This window comes from Drosophila melanogaster, chromosome Y (genome assembly GCF_000001215.4).
Source record: "Drosophila melanogaster chromosome Y".
Taxonomy (NCBI): domain Eukaryota; kingdom Metazoa; phylum Arthropoda; class Insecta; order Diptera; family Drosophilidae; genus Drosophila; species Drosophila melanogaster.
Window position 1 is genome coordinate 3190299 of NC_024512.1, and position 24295 is coordinate 3214593.

The 24295-nt window shown below is 45.2% G+C and overlaps 6 pseudogenes; 3 read left to right on the plus strand and 3 right to left on the minus strand.

Annotated features, from left to right (window-relative positions):
• Nucleotides 1–916: 916 nt before the first annotated feature.
• On the minus strand, nt 917–1193 carry CR46178 (annotated as a pseudogene).
• An 11631-nt stretch (nt 1194–12824) lies between these two features.
• On the plus strand, nt 12825–13542 carry CR46179 (annotated as a pseudogene).
• Nucleotides 13543–13582: 40 nt separating this feature from the next.
• CR46180 lies at nt 13583–14342 on the minus strand (annotated as a pseudogene).
• Nucleotides 14343–15504: 1162 nt separating this feature from the next.
• On the plus strand, nt 15505–15669 carry CR46181 (annotated as a pseudogene).
• A 6151-nt stretch (nt 15670–21820) lies between these two features.
• On the plus strand, nt 21821–22507 carry CR40601 (annotated as a pseudogene).
• Nucleotides 22464–23238, minus strand: CR46182 (annotated as a pseudogene).
• Nucleotides 23239–24295: the final 1057 nt, after the last annotated feature.

Consider the following 24295-nt stretch of genomic DNA (forward strand, 5'->3'; position numbering starts at 1 on the left):
CCGGTATTACATAAACCAGTTCTTTATTAAGCAAAACGAAGTTCAATATCCCAAATTCGGCGTGAACCACGTTCTTTATGTCGTTCAAAGTAACGGGGCGGGGTTCACCCGGCTCCCCTACTATTATCAGTTTTCTTGAATCACCGAATTGAAATTGGATTACGGTTCCTGACGAAAATATTATTTTGACTGACTTATTTATTTATTTCTTAAAGCACGTTTTTAATTTACCAAACTTTAAAAGAAAATATCGAAAAAAAATACGTGTAAGTGTAAACGTTAATATTTGGTGAGGATTTCAGAGAAAACCAAGGAGAAGTAATTAGGGCATTCAAAAGTGATTAAAAGTTATTTTCATAATTTCTTCCATCGGTGTCTACACCCCAGTTTCACAAATAGGACAATTAATTCGAGATTTTCTTTCTACTGTAACTGGCGGTAACTGTCGTTTGCACATTTCCGGGAAATTAGCAAAGAATTGAACAAATGTGTTCAAATACAATACAACGCTGACGACTAAAAATCGGACAAGTGGACCCGATAACGGACGCACAACTATAATTTGATTAATGTCTGTTGAAATTAATACGAGAATACATTTTTGTTTTTGAAATTCCCATACAAAGAACTTGCAACCAACGGCTGAACTTTTAACTTCGTAAATACCACATGTAAGAACACTAATTTTGTAAATGATCAAATGGTCAGTTCAAATATTATTTATTTTCAATATTCCCAACATTCAAATTTCAAAGCGGACTATCGATACATATTTTTAAAAACAACCCACAAAATCCATATCAATTGGAAACATATATGTATCGATATGAGCAGCAGAACTCCGATGGCGATAGCAACTCGCACAGATGAATTTTGGATACAGCACTTGGAACGCCGCTTACCCCAACAATAAAAATACTGTGAGCAGGTCAAACCAATTGCTCAGCTCCCCAATGGGAGGGTTTTGTAAAGAATTGCTCCACATACTGCAGCAGATAGAGGCCGCAATCTGTGAGATTCTGCTGCTGCGGCACCTCATAGAGTAGAGCGGGCATATTATCCTTGTTGAAGATATGCGCCAGCGCATTCGGATACTTTGCCTTGTACTCACAGGTGAGATAATCCCGCAATATGGCAATCGCTCGATGTCGTGAGGTGACCGCCAACGAATCGAAAATAAGAATAAATGGCTGTGTTTAGCTATTGAGTTTTTTAAAAGCTTTTGTGAATAATAAATAGCCGAGGAAAGTTTGTTTATTTTACGATACTGTTTATTTCGCGAATTGTTTACAGCAGCTAGGCCCGACAAAGAGCTATTTCGAATGCACAAGTTTAGTCTCTTCCGACAGACGAAGAAGTGGCAATTGGCGGGACAGACAGCCGAAATGCAGCGCCCAAGCTTAACGTAGGTAGATAACAAAAAGAACAAGGAATGAGCGCCGTACAGATAAATGCGTGCGAGAACAGCGGTTTGCCCTGTGGGCATCGCAACTGCTACCACTGACTACTTCGGCTTACAATATTAAAAAGTATGAGATTAGTCTACTGCACAGTTTTGGCGGCTGCATGACCCAACATCCTCCCCCCGTTGGAAGCTTGGATTCCAACAGAGTCCTCAATGGGAAGCAGACACAGCTTGTTCACTGCCCGCCTTATTACTCCAGACGCGGTCCTCAATTCTGCAACTCGAGCGACGCCGTCTCTGCCAGGAATCAACTGCATGACTCTCGCCAAAGGCCATCTCATTGGGGGTAGATTCTCGTCCTTAACATGAACGACGTTGTCCACGGCTACGCCAGGCTTTGGGGTGCGCCACTTGGAGCGCTGCTGGAGCAACGTCAAGTACTCTTCCTTCCATCGCGACCAAAATATTTGCTGAAGAAAGGAGATGCGTTGCCAAGAGTCAAGCCGATTATAGTTTAGGCCCGTTATATTTGGCTCGTCAAACGACGAAGGCGGACCACCATTGAGAAAATGCGCCGTTGAGAAATCCGAAGTGACAGACCGAATCGCAATTCCTACCGAGAATCCATCAGTCGCGAAATTGGTATCCCCGATTACAGTGACGGAGCCGGACGACCTCCACCTCTTAAGTTGCAGTTGATTTGCAAGCCGAGAGGTGACCCAGTGCAGTTGAGAGCCAGAATCTAACAAGGCCCTGCAGGGAACGAACAGTCCTGACCGATTCTGCACTAGAACGGTTGCAGTGGCTAGCAGCACAAGGTCACTACCGAGATCCTGGGCAATTAGAGTAGAAGAATTCGAAAGCGGGGCAGTGAGGGAGCTTGAAGACACCGGAACATGTGGCTGCGAGGAAGGCGGACCATCTAGATGGAGCAGCGTATGATGCCTGATTCCACAGGTGCGGCAGCGGCTCGAGCTGCATTGCCGTAGCTGATGACCTGCCTTTAGGCAATTTAGGCAAAGTGCTAGTCTCTTTGCCTCGCGCAGACAATCTTCTGGCGATAAGTCTCTAAATTGGGGGCAATAATATATGGTATGCTCTGCACTATGGCAAAGCATGCAACCAAGACAATTTTGGGTGGTAGCAACTAGCGTCGAACGATTTCTGCCCACCTGAACGCCTGGCGCATAGGTTGCCATGGCGCAATCCACGGCCTCAAAAGTCCTATATCGCTGCTCCAGGAATGCAGCCATTGATTCCCACGCCATTGATACCCGTAAATGTGCAAACGACAGTTACCGCCAGTTACCGTAGAAGGAAAATCTCGAATTAATGCCGAGGTTGTCCTATTTGTGAAACTGGGGTGTAGACACCGATGGAAGAAATTATGAAAAGAACTTTTAATCACTTTTGAATGCCCTAATTACTTCTCCTTGGTTTTCTCTGAAATCCTCACCAAATATTAACGTTTACACTTACACGTATTTTTTTTCGATATTTTCTTTTAAAGTTTGGTAAATTAAAAACGTGCTTTAAGAAATAAATAAATAAGTCAGTCAAAATAATATTTTCGTCAGGAACCGTAATCCAATTTCAATTCGGTGATTCAAGAAAACTGATAATAGTAGGGGAGCCGGGTGAACCCCGCCCCGTTACTTTGAACGACATAAAGAACGTGGTTCACGCCGAATTTGGGATATTGAACTTCGTTTTGCTTAATAAAGAACTGGTTTATGTAATACCGGACGAAGATCTGCTCCAGTACCTTGGCCTGATGACACGTTGCTGTAATTTTGTCACAGAGGGGAGGGAATTCCCCCTGGATAACGGTGTGCAGGAGCTGGTAGCGCCTAATGTGCCTTCCCCGGCAGCAACAAATTGAAAAACGACGGCCACACGTACTAGAGGGATGCAAAACACCACTCTCCAGTATCGATTCGTTTTACTGCGTATTCAGAATACATGCCATTCAGTTGGTCGCGTTCTCTTTGCGTTCACTTCGTATGTATTCGGACTTACAGGCGTCCGATCGAAATAAACTAACTGAATGTGTTCAAAGAATGAATGAAGCGAATGAATTTTCAATGGTAATTCAGAGTACTCTGAATTCTTCATGTTGTAATTGGGTAAAATGAGTTCGGACAGCGCGGAGGTTAGTCAAAGTTTGTGTTTTATTATGTTTATTTGTATTATTATTTGCGTGTGGGTCTTATTTAATAATATTGTAGCATTTGTTTAATATAAATTATTTAGCGATCTTGTCAAAGTGTGTTGTCAATTATAAATATTTTAACTATAATAGTAATAAAAATAATAGAATCGTTTGTATAGCTAATGTCTGGCGACGCAAGTTAGAAGGTTAAAACACGTAGTTATACACGTTACTCGTAGAGTGAAAGTATATACTACACTCTTTGAAAAGTATGTAACAGGTAGTTTCCGACCATTTAAAGTATATCTATGCTCTACCGAGTTTGTTAGCCGAAAAGAGTTTGGCACGATCAATAGTGGGAATAAAAATAGTTTCATATAATTTCTGCCACCTATGTAGAATTTACGACGCCACCTAACAAAATGATGTTTCCCAGGATGCGCATCTTTCCACGGTACATTTTTATACATTATAATTAGGGAACGATATCCATAATATTATATTTTAAGCTACGCACAAAAATATTCCAAAAAAATTCTTCTTCAGTTCAGTTTTAATAAAAACTTAATTCAGAGGGTAAGTGAAATAAAACGGATTACGATCGATTTTTACAAACTAACGTTATCTGGCTTTAAACTAATGCCGGGGGCAGTCCATTGACAGCCAAACACCTTGCCCACCCCACACCTTGTAATGACGACATTCACATGCTGCAAGAACACTGGCAGCAAACGCGGGCACTTAAATAAATCATAGTGCACGCGGTTTGGCCGAATGAAATATCGAGCTATTCTAAAGACGAACTCCTGGTGATGAAGATTTCAAATTTATATAGTATTTTAAATTAATGTTTGTCAAGCCCAAAATATCAGCTTGGTGCCATATTAACTCGGATTTCAGGAAACTTGAATAATTTTGAATTATACCTAATATGGGCTTAACTTTTTTATCCTTGTAGAAGCCTTCTCTTCCCCTGCGTATTCTGGTGCCAACATTCACATGCGGAAAAACATACTCCATCACTGTAAAAAAAACCGGAAAAAGCATTGAGACGTAAACCCACAAGAGTTGATATCAAAGGCGGCAAAAGCGTGGAGAATGCTGAAGACTTAAAGCGATTCAGTCAGATCGAAAAGAATGCCATAAGAATCTGGATCAAACACAGTGAATTGCCAAGCGATCTGTTGGAGGAGGAGGAGCACGAATAGATTGCCTTTAATCGGTATCATCATCCTTATAATTTGTTGTTTGTTTGTTCGAGTTTTCTCAGCTAGTGTAAAAACGAACGCGAAATTTTATTACTTTTCTCTGATATCGATAGATATTAAGAAATAACATGGAAAAAATTTAAAAATTTGTCCAAAGCGTGGGTGTGATTAGTTTGCCGACTTTAGAGCGTTAAAATGGGCGTGGCAAAAAGTTTTTTGACAAATCGTTAGAAATTTATATATCGACACTTTTTACCAAAATAAGCCGACGAGAAGTATTGAATATTTGAAAATAATAATAGATAATAATAATAATAATAGAGTGCCATTTCTTTTCTACTCACTTTGGACCTTGCGACACCAAAAAGTTATTAAAAAATAAGGGTTGGCCATCCCAATTTTTTTTTATTATATTCGGTATATAAGATAGTTATTTTGTAATAAATAGTGCGGATATATATATAGTCGAACCAAAAAACAAAAAGTGTTCTACTTATACGAGAGCTACGGCAGGACTTCTGTTTGCTCTGTAGTTGTATTACCATTATGTATTATAGCATTATCAGTATTTGGTTTCAAACGTTGGGATACCAAATACGGTTGTATAAATCGCGCTTTGAAAATGGTAATGTATTTGGGGATTTTAATCCCGTTCCAGTTTCGTGAAATAAAAAAAGCTGATAGTTGGGAAGCCGGACAAAACTCGCATCCTTAAATTAAAAGACAGTAAGATCGTGGCGCGTGATGCCTTTGTGATCGTTAACTTCGTGTTTCGAAACAAGAAAATTGACTTCGACATACCAGACTAGTTGTTGCTGCTGTATCTGGGCCAGAGACATGATTTCACGAATTTTTTAATAGATGTCATAGAAGTCGACAATGTCGTCCTGGACACCGTCAACTGACCAGGAAGTGCGTAATGCGCCTTCCCCGAAGCTACCACTACCGTGACCGCCTTCCCGGCCGGCAGGCATACTTCCTCCGATCGGTGTCGGATACGGAGTGACTAATACCTTACAGACGCCCGCCTTATATAGCTCCTGGCTGGGCTTAGTGTGCCCGCCGTCTGCGTGGCATTTGCCTATATTAGTGTGGCCCGCCTGCTTTGTCCAGTGTGACCCACCGACCGATCTTATTGGCGCACTCGCTTAAAAAAATAATAGGAAATCCTTTTTGAGTGGCAAATAGTGTTTCACAATGTTTTTGTTTAGAGAGGAGCTCAATGCTGACGACTAATAATCGGACAGGTGGACCCGATGACGGACGCACAACTATAATTTGATTGGTGTCTGTACTTGTATTTGCAAAATGTTGAAATTAAAACGAGAATACATTTTTGTTTTTGAAATTCCCATACAAAGAACTTGCAACAAACGGCTGAACTTTTAACTTCGTAAATACCACATGTAAGAATACTAACTTTGTAAATGAAAAGCAAAGAACTTAGCTTAGCTTAGACTCGCTTAAATGCCTATATGTGGGGTCAGTTCAAATATTATTTAATTTAATATTCGCAACATGCAAATTTCCAAGCGGACTATCGATACATATTTTTAAAAACACCCCACAAAATCCATATTGTCGTCGTGCGTCACATGGAGTTGCCTCAAATGGCTACCACACGCATTGGTTCCCGAAAGAAAGGGCAGACTAAAAATGCATCTAACTTAACTTATTAGCTCACCGCAGTGTGTCCTCCAACTCTTACACGACAATGAAAAGCTAAATTTTCCCGGCAATTTACAATGGCGAAAAACAATGTGCCCAGACACATATGGGCTTACAAATCCTTCCACATTCGGACTTCTCAAAAATACTAACTAGCCTATCGATAACAATATTCGATCCGCGACATCCCCAACCCCGTGAAGAACCGCTTCACTCAAATCCAAAACTGCAAGTTTAGAGACGGGTCGCATCATTGTCCTAGATAGGCCGTTGTCGTTCACGCGCACCTTAGCGCGTCTGACGACTCCATCAGCTCCGCTGTAGATCTCCTCCACGATGCCCTTGCGCCACTCTCGTCGGGCCAAGGCGGGATCGCAGACGAAGACCATATCACCCTGGTGGGGTGACCCTCCTGGTCCGCATCCATAGGCAAGTGGGTGAGCGGGCGCGAGTTTACAATATTCTCCGCCTCAATCAGGAAGCTCTCCAATACATGGTCCCTCGGCGCAATTTCCTTCAGGGTATGACGCAATACTCTCTTGACGCACTGCACCATGCGCTCCCAAACTCCGCCCTCAGACGGGTTCACTGGATAATTAAAATCCCATTCAATGCTTCTGCTTGACAACTCACTCTGAAGCTTCTCCATCTCGAATACGTCACCAAAGCGCCTGGCTTCCCTGTCAGCTCCCACGAAGTTCTTGCCGTTATCGCTGCGCAGTCTTTATACTGGCCCTCTGCGGCAGACGAAGTTCCTGATCGCAATTATGCAGGAATCCGTCGACAGGTCATGCGCCAGCTCCAGGTGAATCGCCCTTGTCGTCAAACACGTAAACAAAGCGACCCAACGCTTCTCCTTGTGACGGGACACAGTCACCAGCAGTGGCCCAAAGTAGTCCAGTCCTGTGTATTTGAATGGCCATCCACCCGCATCCAGTCTGTCTTCCGGTTGTGGCCCCAATATCGGCGACATCGGCCGCGCTCGCTGCAACTTGCACTCGTTGCACGATGAGATAACTCTCCGCATCACACGCCTCATCTTTGTGACCCAGAACTTTGTACGCATCTCCGCAATCGTAGCATCCACATTTTGATGCTTCATGCTGGCGTGGAAGTCTCTCACAATCAGCTCTGTCAGACTGTGCCTGTGTGACAGTAATACGGGCCTCCTCGCACTGTACGGCATGCACAGTGCGGCATCAATTCTGCCGTAAGCTCGCAGAATCCCGTCCTCGCCTAGGTAGGCCACCAACCCTCGAATGTCGCTCGATCTAGCGACGTCCTGACCAGTTTCCGCCTACCTCATCTCGTCGGGGAACGACTCCAATTGTGCCTGTCTGACCAACAGGTTTTCCGCGGCCTTACATTCTGCTGCAGTAAGGCCGTATTCCTCGAGCTCGTTTCGCTGTTTGCGGTACCAGCGCGCAAACCGTAGGACCCAGGCTGTGGTCCTCACCAGGCGACTGAAGCTCGAGAATCTCTGAAACGGAATAACAAAATCGTCTGCCGCAACTAATGCAAACTCACTGGGCATCTCTTCTTCATCAGTGGCATCTGGAACACGCTCAGTTCCTTCCTCAGGCCGCGGCCAGCTGGCTGCTGGCTGCCTCAAAAATGCAGGTCCTCTTAGCCACCTTGATTCCTGGCTAAGGTCGACTCCTTTCTGCGCCCGCGTCGCATCATCAGCCGCATTGTCGGCTGTAGGCACCCATCTCCATTGGGAAACCTTCGACGACTCCAAAATCTCCGCCACTCGGTTGCCAGCAAACTGCTTATACCGGCGGTGGGTGCTGCCGATCCATCTCAGCACCGTCTTAGAGCCCGTCCATAACACCAGGTTCGTGATGACCACACTGTGCTCCTCCTTGACAGTGTTCATCAGCCTGGTTCCAAGAACTGCTGTCTGCAGCTCCAGCCGTGGGAAGCCGCGCACTCACGAAGCTCACCTGCACGTCGTGTGACCCTCCAATAGGCCACCGCCGCGAATGCTGCCTGACTAGCATCCACGAAGACGTGCAACTCTACGGCCCGGACTGCTCCACGCCGAAAATAATGGCGCGGACATCGGAACTGTCTCACGGCGTCCATCTCTTTGCGCCAAATCGCAAAGGCTTTGCTTAACTCCTCCGGTAGTGGTTCGTCCCACTGGATCTTCTGCCTCCAAATCTCTCGCAGCAGCAGCTTCGCTGTAACCATGAGGCAGCACAGGAATCCCAGGGGATCAAACGTTGACATCACCAGGCTCAAATATTCCCTCTTCGTAGGGACTCGATCTCCACTCAGGAAGCTGCTTTGCACTCGGTGATACTCCACGTTGAATCTGAAGTCATCTGTTGCTACTTGCCAACGCATTCCGAGGATCTTCTCTTCAGCCTCACCCCATCCGACGCTCTTGACTCGACCAGGTCCTAAAGCCGTCTCCACGGTGGGTGAGCTGGATGAAAACTGGCATAATTCGAATCCAGCATCCTTGTGTATCTCCTTCACTCGGGTAGATACGCTGATAGCCTCGCTCTCGTCGGGTCGGATCAGCACTTGGTGGAACATCTCCTTGATGTCACCGCAGACTCCGACGGCTCCCTCTCTGAAATGAAAGAGCACAGCTGGCAAAGGCTTATAGTGCTGAGGCCCTTTGTCCAGCTCCGAGTTTAGCGAGGTTCCTCCAACTTTGGCTGCAGCATCAAACACAAGCTTGCCGGGCTTGTTTGGGTTTTCGACACCCAAATGTGGCAAATACCATAGGCGATCGCTCCTTACCGCGACCTCCTCCGGCTGCAGCCTCCTCGCGTATCCTTTAGACACGTAATCCTTTATAATCCGATCGTATTCCTGCGCCAACGGCTTGTTGCGCTTCATCTTCTTCTCGACGTTGACCAGCCTCCTGTACGCCATCTCATAGCTCGGTGGCATTACAACGTGGTCGTCCTTCCAGAGTAATCCCGTCTGGTAGCGACGCCCCACTTTCACCGTGGTGTCTTCGAGTATCCTTTGGGCCCGAACATCGTCGCTGGCTGCGACCGGCGGCGCGGTCTTCACTCCAAACTTCTCCATGTCGAAATAGTCCACCACCATCTTTTCCATCGCGTCATCCACTGACACGGCAAGTAGCCTACTTGGACCTCGGTGGGCGTTGTCGGTTGCCCACTTACAGGCCCAAACACAACCCAGCCCAGCTCGGTTGCGGCCGCATACGGTCCCTCTCGAGCGAACCGCCTTGTCCTAAGTGGCAACCCCAGATGTCCGTGATCCAGGCCGATGAGCAGCTTCGGCACCACGTTGCTGTAAGGCTTCATCGGCAGACGCGCATCCCTGTGCACGCCCTGGGCATCTCGTCGGCTCAATGTCTGCATCGGCAAACTCAAACTCGAAACGGCATAAACGTTTTTCAATACATGGCGAGTGGGCTTTCCAACTCCACTTATCTTCAGACTCACCACGTTGGTAGGCTCTCTGGTTGCCTTACCTCCAAACCATTGGATATTTAGCTGCCGACGCTCTCCTTGCACTCCAAGATCCCTTCGTAGCTCGTCATCGATCATCGTGACGGAGGATCCCTCATCTAGGAGCGCAAACGTATCTACCTTTCGCCCCGCTCCGTTCAGCGTAACCGGCAGTATACGGAACAGTAGACGGCCTCCTTCGGCGTCAACGCAGCTCAAATTCCTCTGCAAGGGCGCTCCCGCTTCACGCGGAGCTCCTCTCCGGGCTGTTGCTGGGAACGGCTGGCTGCCGGTTCCTCTCCTGGTCCCTGTGACCATCTCGTAGCGAAGGCCTCCTGGCCGGGCTGCGTCTGGAAACTGCTGGCTGCTGGTTCCCTTCGTGGCGTCTGAAGCCACCTTGCTGCAGCGGCCTTCGCTCCTCGTCCGCACCATGTAGCAGACGGTGATGCTCCCTTCGGCATCCATTAATCTGGCACTCACCTTGCGTATAGCAGGATCTAGCCGTGTGCCCGCTTCGCAGGCAATTGAAGCAGAGCCGATGCCTCTTCAAATTGCTCCACCTTTCCTGTGGCGAAGCTCCAATAAATTCTCTGCAGTTCAATATTCCATGCTGTCCTCCACAGATGGGACAACCTCCATGCCGATCATCCTGTTGATCGCATTCATTATGGTCGACGCTTTCATGTAGAAGTCGACGCACACCACGTTTGCGTACTCCTGTAGCCACGCGCTGAATGGGACTACAGTGGGAAAGGGCGCAATCGTTGCAGCATGCCTGGCCCAGTCCACTCGCTTGCTCGTTGGCAGCTTGGCCACAAGCTCCTCCATGAGGGTTGGGTTTCCCAGGTGCTGCTTCGCCTTCGCTGACTGCAAGAAGGCCGCGAGGTTACTCACTCGGGTTGCGAAGGGAATGATCTTCGCCAAATTGTGCTCCGAAATTGGCTGCACCTCTCGCACGTTGTTGAGCTGGCTGCGTATAAGCTGCTCCGGTCGGCCGAACCTAAAGCGCAGCTGCTCCATCACGGCGCTGACATTCCCTGGATGAATCAATAGCGCCTTCACTGCCTCGCGCTCTTCATCCTTCAGCGCCTTCAACAACCTCTGGTTGTTCTCCAGGTCCGTGCAGTTGTACGCTCGGGTCGTCTCCACGAACGCACAGCTGAAGATCGGCCACTCCTCGGGCTGCCCTCCAAATATAGGCAAGTCCGGAAGCTTCCTTGGCCCATATGCTCCCTGGATTCCACTCGGCGTCGTCGCGGCGTAGGATCCGACAAGTGGCGATGCTGTTGCCGCATTGTGGATGCTCACGCCCGGTAGCACGAGTCCATGCGCTGGCTGCGCAGTGCCTGTTGCACACAGTGGCTCCACAAAATAGTTGATAGTCGTTAGCAATGGAGGTCCACTCGAAGATTGCGGCAGCGTGCATGCCGCACCGCTCGCACCGTCACCGTTGTATGGCACCGACCCGACCCCGTTATGTAAGGCCTCTCCGTTAGATGTGGGTATTGGCTGGCCGATCCAAAATGGCGGCCGCCCCGATGCTCCACTGTTGGCGCCAACTGCGCTTGGGCCAACTGCGCGCAATTGGCGGTGCTCACACTTTCCAGGGATCTAGCCTTCTCCAGCTCCCTCTCCAACGCTGCGATCCTCTCCATGAGTTCCAACGCGAAGGGCTGGTTCACCTCCTGTACTGAACTCGCAGCTGTGACAGCAGTACTTCTAGGTTGGGAAGCTACTGTAGTCACCGTAGTGGCCGGGCAAGGAATCGACGCCGCCGTGATGTTCACCCGCGTCCGAGTTCCTGCTCCACTACTGGCTCGCTGCTGACTCACTGTTGTTATAGGGGTGGCTTCCCCTCCGTTCAGCCGGGCACTCTTCCTGGGGGAATGCTCCATCTTTCCCAGCTCCAAAATGGCGGAGCCTCTGCGCGTCCAAAATGGCGTCTCTGACGCCTCGTGCCGCTGGCTGCCGCCACGAATGCTTGTCGCTCCTTGCGCCTTCTTACCGCTGGCTGCGGTCTCCACAAATGACGCTTCTTGCGTCTCCTTGTCGCTGGCTGCGACCCGTTCGTACCGGCGTTCGACGCTGGCTGCGTCCCTCTATGTCGCTGACTGCGACGCCATTGTCGCTGGCTGCGCTCACACAAATCATCCTCGCTGGCCGTCTAAACCGTCACTCCAGCTCCGGAAACTCTCTAGCTGTCCGTCTAAACCGTCATATCAGCGCAAGTTGCCCCTGCAGTCGCCCTAGGACTCCGAATAAAAGGCTGTCGTCGTGCGTCACATGGAGTTGCCTTAAACGGCTACCCCACGCATTGGTTCCCGAAAGAAAGGGCAGACTAATCCGTGGTAGTAGAACACGTTTTATTCTGGAAGAATTCAATGTTTCACAATTGCAACTAACTTAACTTATTAGCTCATCGCAGTGTGCTAATTTAGCTAAAGCTAAATTTTCCCGGCAATTAACAATGGCGAAAAACAATGTGCCCAGACACATATAGGCTTACAAATCCTTCCACATTCGGACTTCTCAAAAATACTAACTAGCCTATCGATAACAATATTCGATCCGCGACACATATCAATTGGAAACATATATGTATCGATATGAGCAGCAGAACTCCGATGGCGATAGCAACTCGCACAGATGATTTTTGAATACAGCACTTGGAACGTCGTTTACCCCAATGATAAAAATAGAGAGATATTAAAAAGCGCATAAATCACACAGGTTGCAAAATGAATGGAATATTGTGATCAAAGTCACCGTGTAAGGTGACTCTTCAACCATCCAGTTAACTTTGCACATCAAGCAGCCCGAGAATTTGCAATCGAAACGAGAAACTTCACCTCAGTCGGATTAGCCGATAACGTACATATGTTGGTTGTACTGTTGAATCTGGCTCCAAAATGGATTGCAGAGAAGCTGTTTTGAAGGACCAAGTGGTACTTGAAGAGCTCTCTCCAACGGTTGTCAAACCATCAAAGACTTTGGTGGCCAACAATGGTCGCCAGCCAGCTGCAAGAGCAACCAAAGGCAAGAAGCACAAGAAAAGTCCTTGCTCTCCGGGAGACACCAATGCTGGCCAAGTGATATCGTCGGCGGATGCAGACGCCTATACTAATACCAAGGCCAAGAAACAGAAGAAGTGCCATTCTGGAAAGGATAACAATGGCTATCAAGCTGCTCGTTCTCAAGACAACCAAGGTTCATCTGGCAATAAACAGGAAAGTCACAACTCTACGGCTATAACCTCCAATTCTTCAAAGACGAGTAATGGTCTTCAGGGCATGCAACCAGCTCCCGCAATCTCCCAGTGGATCCAGTCGAGGAACCATGCCGCACATGCCTCTGTTAGCAATAAATCGGAAAAGACAGCTGGTGGATCTCAATCGCGGGTGCAATCGAATGTTGCATCCATATCCTCGCCAGCGATGAAAGCAACTAGTAACGCAGCTATACCCACACCAGCAGAACGCGCAGAGCGGAGTCACCTGCGCCGGAATCGCAAGTGGATACTAAGCAGGGACGTTAATGAAGATGCCGTGGTGCTGGTGAGCAGCGGCGATGAGGAGACCACCGCCGCCGACGATGGCCAAACAGAGAGGACTCTCAACCGACGAGAATCAAACCCTTTTCACATTTTCGCCAATCGGTACCGGTGGCCTGGTAAATGCTCTTTAAAATTCTCCTTCTCGCTATCCTCATCCATCACTAGTTGGCTATTTAATGTGGGAAACTTAATGACCGGCAAAATTTTGCGCTGCTGATTGCTTTCATTCATTAGCTTCTGGGTGAGATTAGCGATATCCTTACGGTTCTTAGTTACTGTGAGCATGTCAAACCAATTGCTCAGCTCCCCAATGGGCAGTGTATAGTCGATGAAGGGTTTTGTAAAGAATTGCTCCACATACTGCAGCAGATAGAGGCCGCAATCTGTGAGATTCTGCTGCTGCGGCACCTCTACTTTATGAGCGGGCATATTATCCTTGTTGAAGATATGCGCCAGCGCATTCGGATACTTTGCCTTGTACAGGTGAGACAATCCCGCAATATGGCAATCGCTCGATGTCGTAAGGTGACCGCCAACGAATCGAAAATAAGACTCAATGCTGTTTGATTGGAATATCATCGCAGAGTGTCGTCTGTACATTATTATTGTGTACCGACGGGATTCCAAGGTTTGGATAACATATGATGGCCAGTATCCAATGGGACTGCTCGTTGAATGGTATTATGATGAAGTCCTTGTCGAATATATTCACGTTTCGTGTCCACTCCTCAACCCTTTCGTGACGCTTCTGGGCTGCCGTCAGCTTCATATTTGTGGGATTCGTTCGTGTGGTCAATCTCTTGTGGAAAAATGTGCTAAAGATGTGCGTCTTAAGCCAGCTGATGTTATTCTTTAGCCAGCGCAGATGAAAATCAATGAATATATCATTCAGGTACGATCCTTTACTGAGACATAGTGACATCGGCCAACAAGACGATAAAGAGGCTACCTACTAGAGGATGAGCATGATAGGCAGGATGAGCTGGATGTCAGGAGTTGAAGAATGGCCAAAAATCAAAAAAAAATTCAAAATTTAGAAAGTCACCAAATGAATAGAAAATATTTTAGAAACAAAATTTGTAAATAAAATGCTACAATAAAATTTGTCACGCATAAGCAAAGCTTTATAGATTGCCAAAACTGTACATATGTATGTACATAAGTACATAAATGGCCCCGCGCCGTGTTCATCAGCCATTTGGGAAATTGCAGGGTATTACCAATCAGCATTATACTCGACTCTAAGCATACACACACACGCAAACATACACACGCGAGCGCAAACACATGGATCTCTTTGCATTGGTGTTGGGGTTCCGCGATAAAAAAAATCGAGCCATAAAGTCGCGCCGGCGATTCTATAGACGCTCAGTTGCTTTGGAGCGATTCTTTGATGCAGACGAACGTCGGAGTTTGCGGATTGTAATAATAGAGCCAAGCGGAGAGTGCGAAAAAGATAGAGAGCGAGGGGGAAGGCACCAGCGAATATCGAGCATAAAGCAAAGCCCGCAACACGTGAAACAGACAGCCGCCAATTGATTTCAATTTCGATTCTTAAAGTGAAGCAACCAACAACGTGCGATTAACGAGATGTCCACCACCACGACCGCGTCCAGTAAGTTTATCCATTGCCAAGGTTTCCCCGAAACCATAAACTATAAACTTCATAAAGCCCACAAGTCCAAATAAACAATTGTTGTGCCTAGAACGTAAATATTACCAAAGCTACCTTAAAGCTTATCCGATCTTTTATCAATAAAAGACAAGCTTAATGTGGTGGAAAGCAAGACAGTTGTTTATGTTTTCCCGCCAGCCTTGGATTTATTTAAGCAGTTATTCGGGTTACTTAAAAAAACAACGGAATATTTTCCTGGTTCTGATAATCAAGAATAAAGTACTATCATTTTTTAATGCTGTTTATTGAGCTGTCTGCTGCAAACAAGAAGGCCGGCTTTCCATTGTTTAAATCAAGATAATATTGGATTTCGTAAACAAGTTGTCTTTCCATTCCTTAAATCATATATCATATAGCATCGATTCTAAATACTAACTAAACACCAAACGTAACGAATGCAACTGCAACTTGGATTTCCACAGTTGAGGACTATAAGCTCGTCAAGGTCATCATCGAAGGCAAAACCAAGCCGGTGTACGATCTGCCAGAGCAGCTAGGACTTTGCCTGCTCCTTGGCAAGGATCGCATCACCGCCGGCGATGGTGTCAAAGAACACGATCTGGCCGGTTTGTGAACTCAAAGCCCTTGAAATCTATAATTCAAGTCAAGATTTTCGCCAGGGCAATGGTGCTGATGCTATGCGTAAATTCGTTTCATTTCATGTCATGCCAAGGCAATAGCTCTTTTTTATGGCTTTGATTGCCCACAAGTTACTGTAAGATATATATTATACTAGAAGTAATACAAATGTCACTTGATATTTAATTTATGCATCTATTAACTGTTGGGGTAAAGGGCGTCCCAAGTGCTGTATCCAAAAATCATCTGCGAGTTGCTATCGCCATCGGAGTTCTGCTGCTCATATCGATACATATATGTTTCCAAATGTTATGGATTTTGTGTTGTTGTTGTTTGTTGTTTGTTGTTTGGTTGTTGTTTTTAAAAATATTTATCAATAGTCCGATTTGAAATCTGAATGTAGGGAATTTTGTTTTTGGCCAAGAGCGTCTTTATAAAAAAAAAAACTGACAGACACACGTTTTCCTTTCCGCGGGCCAAAGGGCTCCATTTCGCAATTTGCATCGGTTGCCAAGTGCGGAAAAAAGCATCTAAATCACAACGTTGTAAGCTGTCAGAAAGTTTTCCAAGTCGAATTCCTTAAATGTGAAGGAACTAGAAACTGTCTTTTGTTTTACATTCACAAATTTACTATTACTACTAATATATATACTTTACTAAATAGTGTCTTATCTGTGCTGGCTGCAGTAATGTATTTTGCAAAATATATTTTTATTCGGGTTATTTCTTCTTATAAATATATTAAATATATATATTATTTAAAATACATTTAACATTTAAGTATGTTGAAAATGCATATGTAAATAATACAATTAGCCTGCTCTATTTTTAAATATCCAGATGAGTACATCATATTTGAATGAATTTTTCGCAGTAGTCATATAAACTTTTTTTTGCTCTAGCCAAATCGTTCGCATAGAAGATGACATATTTAACTTTTTTTTTTTTTAAATTTTTTTTTATTATTTATTGAATCTTCTCTTTGTGTTAAGAGACTAACAATAAGTGTTCAAATCTTAATCTAACTTAATTAACTTTCACTTAGTGATAGTTTTTTTTTTTTCATTAATGCCCTAATAAGTTTATTGCTGGGCTGGGAGGTCGTTGCGGTGCAGCCGGGTTTGACTGTATACTCGGATTAGTTTTCTTGCGAGGGGATTTGTATGGGTGGTCAGCTTTTCGTTATACTTCGTTTTTTTCTCAGCTATTACTTCGATTACTAATTTGATTTTTAGGTCTCTGTGTATGTTTTCGTTCCGAAGGTACCACGGCGCTCCAGTGATAATTCTCAGAATTCTTGACTGTGCTCGCTGAATAATGTCTATGTTACTTCTGGATGCGTTGCCCCACAGCTCGGAGCCATAAGTCCAGATAGGTTTTAAGACGGAGTTGTATAGAAGAGCTTTGAACTCCAGACTAAGTGGAGAGCGAGCATTTATGAGCCAGTGGAGGTTCCTTGCTTTAAGTTTAAGATGTTTCGATTTGGCTTCTATATGTTTGCGCCAAGTGAGCCGCCTGTCCAGATGAACACCCAGATATGTTACCTCGTCGGCTTGTGGAATGCATATGTTATTCAAGACCAGTGGTGGGCATGTTTGTTTGTTTAAGGTAAAGGTAACCTGCTTGCATTTTTGAACATTTATTGAAATTCTCCAGTCGGCAAGCCATCGTTCTACAGATGTTAAGTGTCGGGATAGGAGTGCCGTGGCTTTTATTGGGCATTTGGTATCATCAGCGAACGTGGAGGTTGTTAGATTGTAGTCTATGGGGAAATCCGCCGTATACAGGGTGTATAAGATTGGACCCAGTACACTGCCTTACGGCACTCCAGCTTCGATTGCGCAATCGCGTGAAGTGCTTGTATCGCATCTTATTGCAAACACTCTGTTATATAGGTATGACTTCAGTAGCTTATGTGTGTTTTGGGGCAACAGCTTGATTATTTTAAACAAAAGTCCATCGAGCCACACTCTGTCGAATGCCTGCGCGACGTCTAGAAAAATGGCTGTGCAGTATTCTCGATGTTCAAAAGCAGTCCGAATTTCTGACGTAATTCGGTTGACCTGTTCGATGGTTCCATGTTTTTCTCTAAAGCCAAATTGATGTGTTGGAAGTGTGTTGTTTATTCTAAGATGAGGGCTAATCCGAAGGAGTAGCATTTTTTCAAACAGCTTTGAAAGACATGTTAGTAAGCTTATCGGTCTATATGATGATGGCTGCGTTTTATCTTTTCCTGGCTTTGGAATCATTACTATGGTCGACTTTTTCCATTTTTGAGGGAAGTATCCAAGCTTGGCGATTGCGTTGAACAACAGGCAGATGTGAAGAATAGCACACTTTGGGAGTTCAATGAGCATTCTTGGAGTTATTAGGTCATAGCCAGGCGATTTTCTTGGGTTCAGTTGCTCTTTGATAACCTTTGCTAGTTCACATGGTCGGAATTCAAAGGGTTCTTGAGGATCTAGATTGGCTGCTATTAAAGGAGGGAGAATAAATGTGTTGGTAGAGGGATTTGGTCGGAATACATTTTGTAAATGGTCAGCGAAAGCACAGGCTCTTTCTTCATCACTTCGAAACCAGGTGCCAGAGGGACTTCGTAGTGGCATAATTGGCGCTATTGGAGTCTTTAGGTTTCTGTGAGCTCTCCAAAGAGGGTACTTAGTGCTGGTGGGAGAGAGTTGCTCGATATATGAACGTTGGCTGTTTTTTTCCTCTTGTTTGAGAGCATTGGTAAGCCTGCGTGTGGCTATCTTAAGCATGTGCTTTGTAATTGGTGATCTATTAGACTGCCAATCCCTTCGTAGGCGTCGTTTATCTAATACCAGCCGCTCGATTTCGCGATTAGTTTTGATGTAGTTTGGTTTTGCATACGTCACTGGCGGGGTTGAAGCCTTTGCAGCCGAAACTAAAATGTTTTCAAGAGTTTCCGTTGACTTGTCTATATCCTCCTTTGTAGATAATGCCGTCGTTAGTTCTATGTGTGAACAGACATACTTTTGATACCTTGGCCAGTTTGTTCTAAAATTTGTGAGTCTATACGGTGGGTCGACGATGTGGGGGCGAGTTAGCATATTTAGAAAAACAGGTGAGTGATCTGATGATAAATCTGCTAGTGCTTCGGCGGTGACCATGTTGCGGGGGACATGTTTAGTAATTGCAAAATCGATCAGGTCTGGGATTTTTCTTGGGTCTGCTGGCCAGTATGTAGGCTTACCCGGGGATACATAGTCTAGCTTGTTTTCTGGCTTCGTAAGCGCATTGTACAATTACTTACCCTTTGGCGTCACAAGTCGAGATCCCCAATGGGTGTGCTTGGCGTTATAGTCACCCGCTGCGATGAACCTGTCACCTAGTGTGTTAAAGAATTCCATGAATTGATCCTCAGAGATTGGAAAGCGCGGTGGGCAGTAGACTGCGGCTAGAGTCGTTGAACCATTGTTGAGTTGTAAGGCTATGGACGTAGATTGTAAGTAGTTTTTGTCAAAATTGTTTAAGTGGTGGTGTTTTATGCGATTTCTGATGAGTATTCCAGTGCCTCCATGAGCTTTACCATCTGGATGATTTGTACCATAGAACAAGTATCCTGGTATATGAAAATTGTTTTTATTTGTGAGGTGCGTTTCTGATAGTAGCATTACGTCGATGTTTTTTTCGTAAATGAACTGTGTGAGCTCTTGTGTATGCCGTGAAACGCCATTTGCGTTCCACAGAGATATCCGTAGAGAAGCCATTATGGGGATTTTGAAGATACAAGAAGTTGAATCAGGATATTTTGGTTTTTCATGAGCTCTTGCAAAGTATTTTGCATGAACGTCATAAAGTCTTTCATGCTTTGCTGTAGGGATAGCATCATAGCTTCGATGCCACTTTGTTGTGTTTGTTGGATGTTTGTCGGTGTATGTTCGGAATGAGCAGTTCTTGTCGGTGGGGCGGGCACTTCTAGTCCGGATTATAGGGCGCTAGCGAAAGAAATTGTTGGAGTAGTGCTTGGGACAGTTAGGGGTGGTTGAAAAATCGGTTGCGGAGAGTAGAAATTGACTTTGTTGTATGTATGTGCTGTGGCAATACGTTTGTTTAGGCGGCTCTTCAATTCTTTGTACACCACACAGCCTCTGTAGTTTGCAGTATGTTTTTCCCCGCAGTTACTGCATTTCTTCGCAGACTTATCGTCCTTGTTTTTGGGGCAGTTTGCGGTAGTATGAGGTTCGCTACAGACAACACATACGGACTTAAGGGTGCAGTATGCCTTGGTGTGGCCGTATTCTTGGCAATTAGTACATTGAACTGGATTGGTACGTTTGTGCGGCTCCTCTACGGTGATCCTCCGATGTAGCAAGTACTGTAAATTGTATATTGGGTGCACTTCGTTTTTCTTTAGTGCCTGGAGCTCTGGTTCGAGTTCTATTTTGAATAGTGGCTGCGGAACTTTGCCTTTGTTTAAAATATTATTAGCTGTCTTTGCAGAAAAGTTTTTGGCCTTCAGAGCCTCAATTATCTCAGCTGGTGTCACTGTTGCTTCAATGCCCTTAAGTACTACCTGTAGCCCTTTGCAACTTTTTAATTGGTATGTGTAGTAGTTTTTACCAGCATCATTTAGGTATCACTATACGGTGGTCTGCTTCTGTTTGGATCTGTAGTTTTATTTCATGAATATTTCCTTTTTTAAGTGGGATAATGTGGAATTTGCTGTCACCAATCAAAGCAACGAGTTTATTTACAAGTGCATTTGTACTTTGTTCTCGTATGAAAATTGGTGGAGGCCTGGTCTTTTTTGGTTCCCCTAAAGTTTTTTCGTTGGGTTGTTCGGTCGCAGAATCAGCCAAGATAGCATATCGGTTTGAATTATTTACTGCAGAGTTTTCATTGCCGTTGTTGGTTCGATTGATTTTGGGTTGATTACCTGCCTTATTGTTTTGAGGGCTGAGCTTTCTCTTGATTTGGATGTAGCGATCCATGCCAGTCTGCACAGTCGAAATCGACTTCTGCTTTTGTTTTGATTCTTCTTTACGTGCATTATTGTTGTTGCAAACGGTCAGTGCTGCTGAATTATTTACAGCTGGCACAGCGATAATTAGTTGGGCCGCTGACGAAGTTGATGTTGTGGTAGCAGTGGCAGTTGCCAGTGAGGTCACTGCACTCGTTATTGCAGTGTTACAGTTACCCGGGACGGTCGTGTGGCGCTGCGTGAGGAGCGGGGTAGGAGAGGCGGTCTCTTCGCTCCACGACTTGTGAGCCGAAGCAGGCAGAGAGGGAGAGCAAGAACGCGGTCTGACGTTCTCTGAGGGCAAAAGTTTCGAGTTAGTTGAAGGTGAGGGTGCTCGATCACCGATTTGCGGTGAGACGAAAGAAAAGTATGCATTGTTGCGTTGTAAAGAGAGCCGGCGCTCGTCTTGTTCACATTGTCGCTGAGAACGTATGTCGTTTTGATTCATTGTTCTAAGTCCACATATAACAATTACCAGAACAATATGGAATAATTATTTATTTTAGTAAATAATTACTATAGTCAATAATTGTTAGTTGTGCAAACTGCACTTTACACTTTGTGTTTAACTTTCACTATACTGTTGTAGTTTTTAGAACTTGCTATTCGTAGCTTGAAAGAAACACGTCCGCGAATCTCGAATGCGAATCCACGAATCCACATATTTAACTAACAGCTTTATTTATTTTCTAATACGCGTGAATAAAAGAGAAGAAAACAAATCAAAATAACTGCAAAGGAAATAGATCGAAATAAAAACGTAGTCGCTTTTATTCAAAACCCACAATCATTACAATCAGCAAACTTCGACGTTCGTCTGCATCAAAGAATCGCTCCAAAGCAACTGAGCGTCTATACTACGTTAAGGCTCGATTTTTTTTTTATTTTCTATTCATTTGGTGACTTTCTAAATTTTGAATTTTTCTTGATTTTTGGCCATTTTCCAACTCCTGACATCCAGCTCATCCTGCCTTTCATGCTCATCCTCTAGTAGGTAGCCTCTTTATCGTCTTGTTGGCCGATGTCACCATGTCTCAGTAAAGGATCGTATCTGAATGATATATTCATTGATTTTCATCTGCGATGGCTGAAGAATAACATCAGCTGGCTAAAGACGCACATCTTTAGCACATTTTTCCACAAGAATCCCACAAATATGAAGCTGACGGCAGCCCAGAAGCGTCACGAAAGGGTTGAGGAGTGGACACGAAACGTGAATATATTCGACAAGGACTTCATCATAATACCATTCAACGAGCAGTCCCATTGGATACTGGCCATCATATGTTATCCAAACCTTAGAATCCCGTCGGTATACAATAATAATGTACAGACGACACTCTGCGATGATATTCCAATCACACAGCCATATTCTTATTTTCGATTCGTTGGCGGTCACCTTACGACATCGAGCGATTGCCATATTGCGGGATTGTCTCACCTGTACAAGGCAAAGTATCGGAATGCGCTGGCGCATATCTTCAACAAGGATAATATGCCCGCTCATAGAGTAGAGGTGCCGCAGCAGCAGAATCTCACAGATTGCGGCCTCTATCTGCTGCAGTATGTGGAGCAATTCTTTACAAAACCGTTCATCGACTATACACTGCCCATTGGGGAGCTGAGCAATTGGTTTGACCTGCTCACAGTAACTAAGAAGCGTGAGGATATCGCTAATCTCATCCAGAAGCTAATGAATGAAAGCAATCAGCAGCGCAAAATTTTGCCGGTCATTAAGTTTCCCACATTAAATGGCCAACTAGTGATGGATGAGGATAGCGAGGAGGAGAATTGTAAAGAAGAGTATATACCAGGCCACCCGTACCGGTTGGCGAATATGTGAAAAGGGTTTCTCGTCGGGTGAGAGTCTTCTCTGTGTTTGGCCATCGTCGGCGGCGGTGGTCTCCTCATAGCCGCTGCTCACCAGCACCACGGCATCTTCATTAACGTCCCTGCTTAGTATCCACTTGCGATTCCGGCGCAGGTGACTCCGCTCTGCGCGTTCTGCTGGTGTGGGTATAGCTGCGTTACTAGTTGCTTTCATCGCTGGGGAGGGTATGGATGCAACATTCAATTGCACCCGCGATTGAGATCCACCAGCTGTCTCTTCCGATTTATTGCTAACAGAGGCATGTGCGGCATGGTTCCTCGACTGGATCCACTGGGAGATTGCGGGAGCATCTCCAGCTGGTTGCATGCCCTGAAGACCATTACTCGTCATTAAAGAATTGGAGGTTATAGCCTAGAGTTGTGACTTCCCTGTTTATTGCCAAATGAACCTTGGTTGTCTTGAGAACCAGCAGCTTGATAGCCATTGTTATCCTTTGCAAAATGGCACTTCTTCTGTTTCTTGTTCTTGGTATTAGTATTGGCGTCTGGATCCGCCGACGATATCACTTGGCCAGCATTGGTGTCTTCATCCACCGACGATATCTCTTGGCCAGCATTGGTGTCTCCCGGAGAGCAAGGACTTTTCTTGTGCTTCTTGCCTTTGGTTGCACTTGCAGCTGGCTGGCACCCATTGTTGGCCACCAAAGTCTCTGATGGTTTGACAACCGTTGGAGAGAGCTCTTCACGTACCGCTTGGTCATTCAAAACAGCTTCTTTGCGATCCATTTTGGAGCCGGATTCAACAACCAACATATGTACGTTATGGGCTAATCCGACTGAGATGAAGTTTCTCGTTTCGATTGAAAATTCTCGGGATGCTTGATGTGCAAAGTTAACTGGATGGTTGAAGAGTCACCATACACGGTGGCGTTGATCACTATATTCCTTTCATTTTGCAACCTGTGTGATTCATGCGCTATTTAATATCTCTCTATTTTTATCATTGGGGTAAACGGCGTTCCAAGTGCTGTATCCAAAAATCATCTGTGCGAGTTTCTATCGCCATCGGAGTTCTGCTGCTCATATCGATACATATATGTTTCCAATTGATATGGATTTGGTGGGGTGTTTTTAAAATTATGTATCGATAGTCCACTTTTAAAATTGCATGTTGCGAATATTAAATTAAATAATATTTGAACTGACCCCACATATAGGCATTTAAGCGAGTCTAAGCTAAGCTAAGTTCTTTGCTTTTCATTTACAAAGTTAGTATTCTTACATGTGGTATTTACGAAGTTAAAAGTTCAGCCGTTTGTTGCAAGTTCTTTGTATGGGAATTTCAAAAACAAAAATGTATTCTCGTATTAATTTCAACAGACATTAATCAAATTATAGTTGTGCGTCCGTCATCGGGTCCACCTGTCCGAATTTTAGTCGTCAGCATTGAGCTCCTCTTTAAACAAAAACATTGTGAAGCCCTATTTGCTACTCCGGTCGCGCAGTAAATTCTCACTATCAAATTAGGTAACTATTTACAAAAGGCTTTCCTATTATTTTTTTAAGCGAGTGCGCCAATAAGATCGGTGGGTCACACTGGACAAAGCAGGCGGGCCACACTAATATAGGCAAATGCCACACAGACGGCGGGCACACTAAGCCCAGCCAGTAGCTATATAAGGCGGGCGTCTGTCAGCTATTTGTCACTCCGTATCCGACACCGATCGGAGGAAGTATGCCTGCCGGCCGGGAAGGCGGTCACGGTAGTGGTAGCTTCGGGGAAGGCGCGTTACGCACTTCC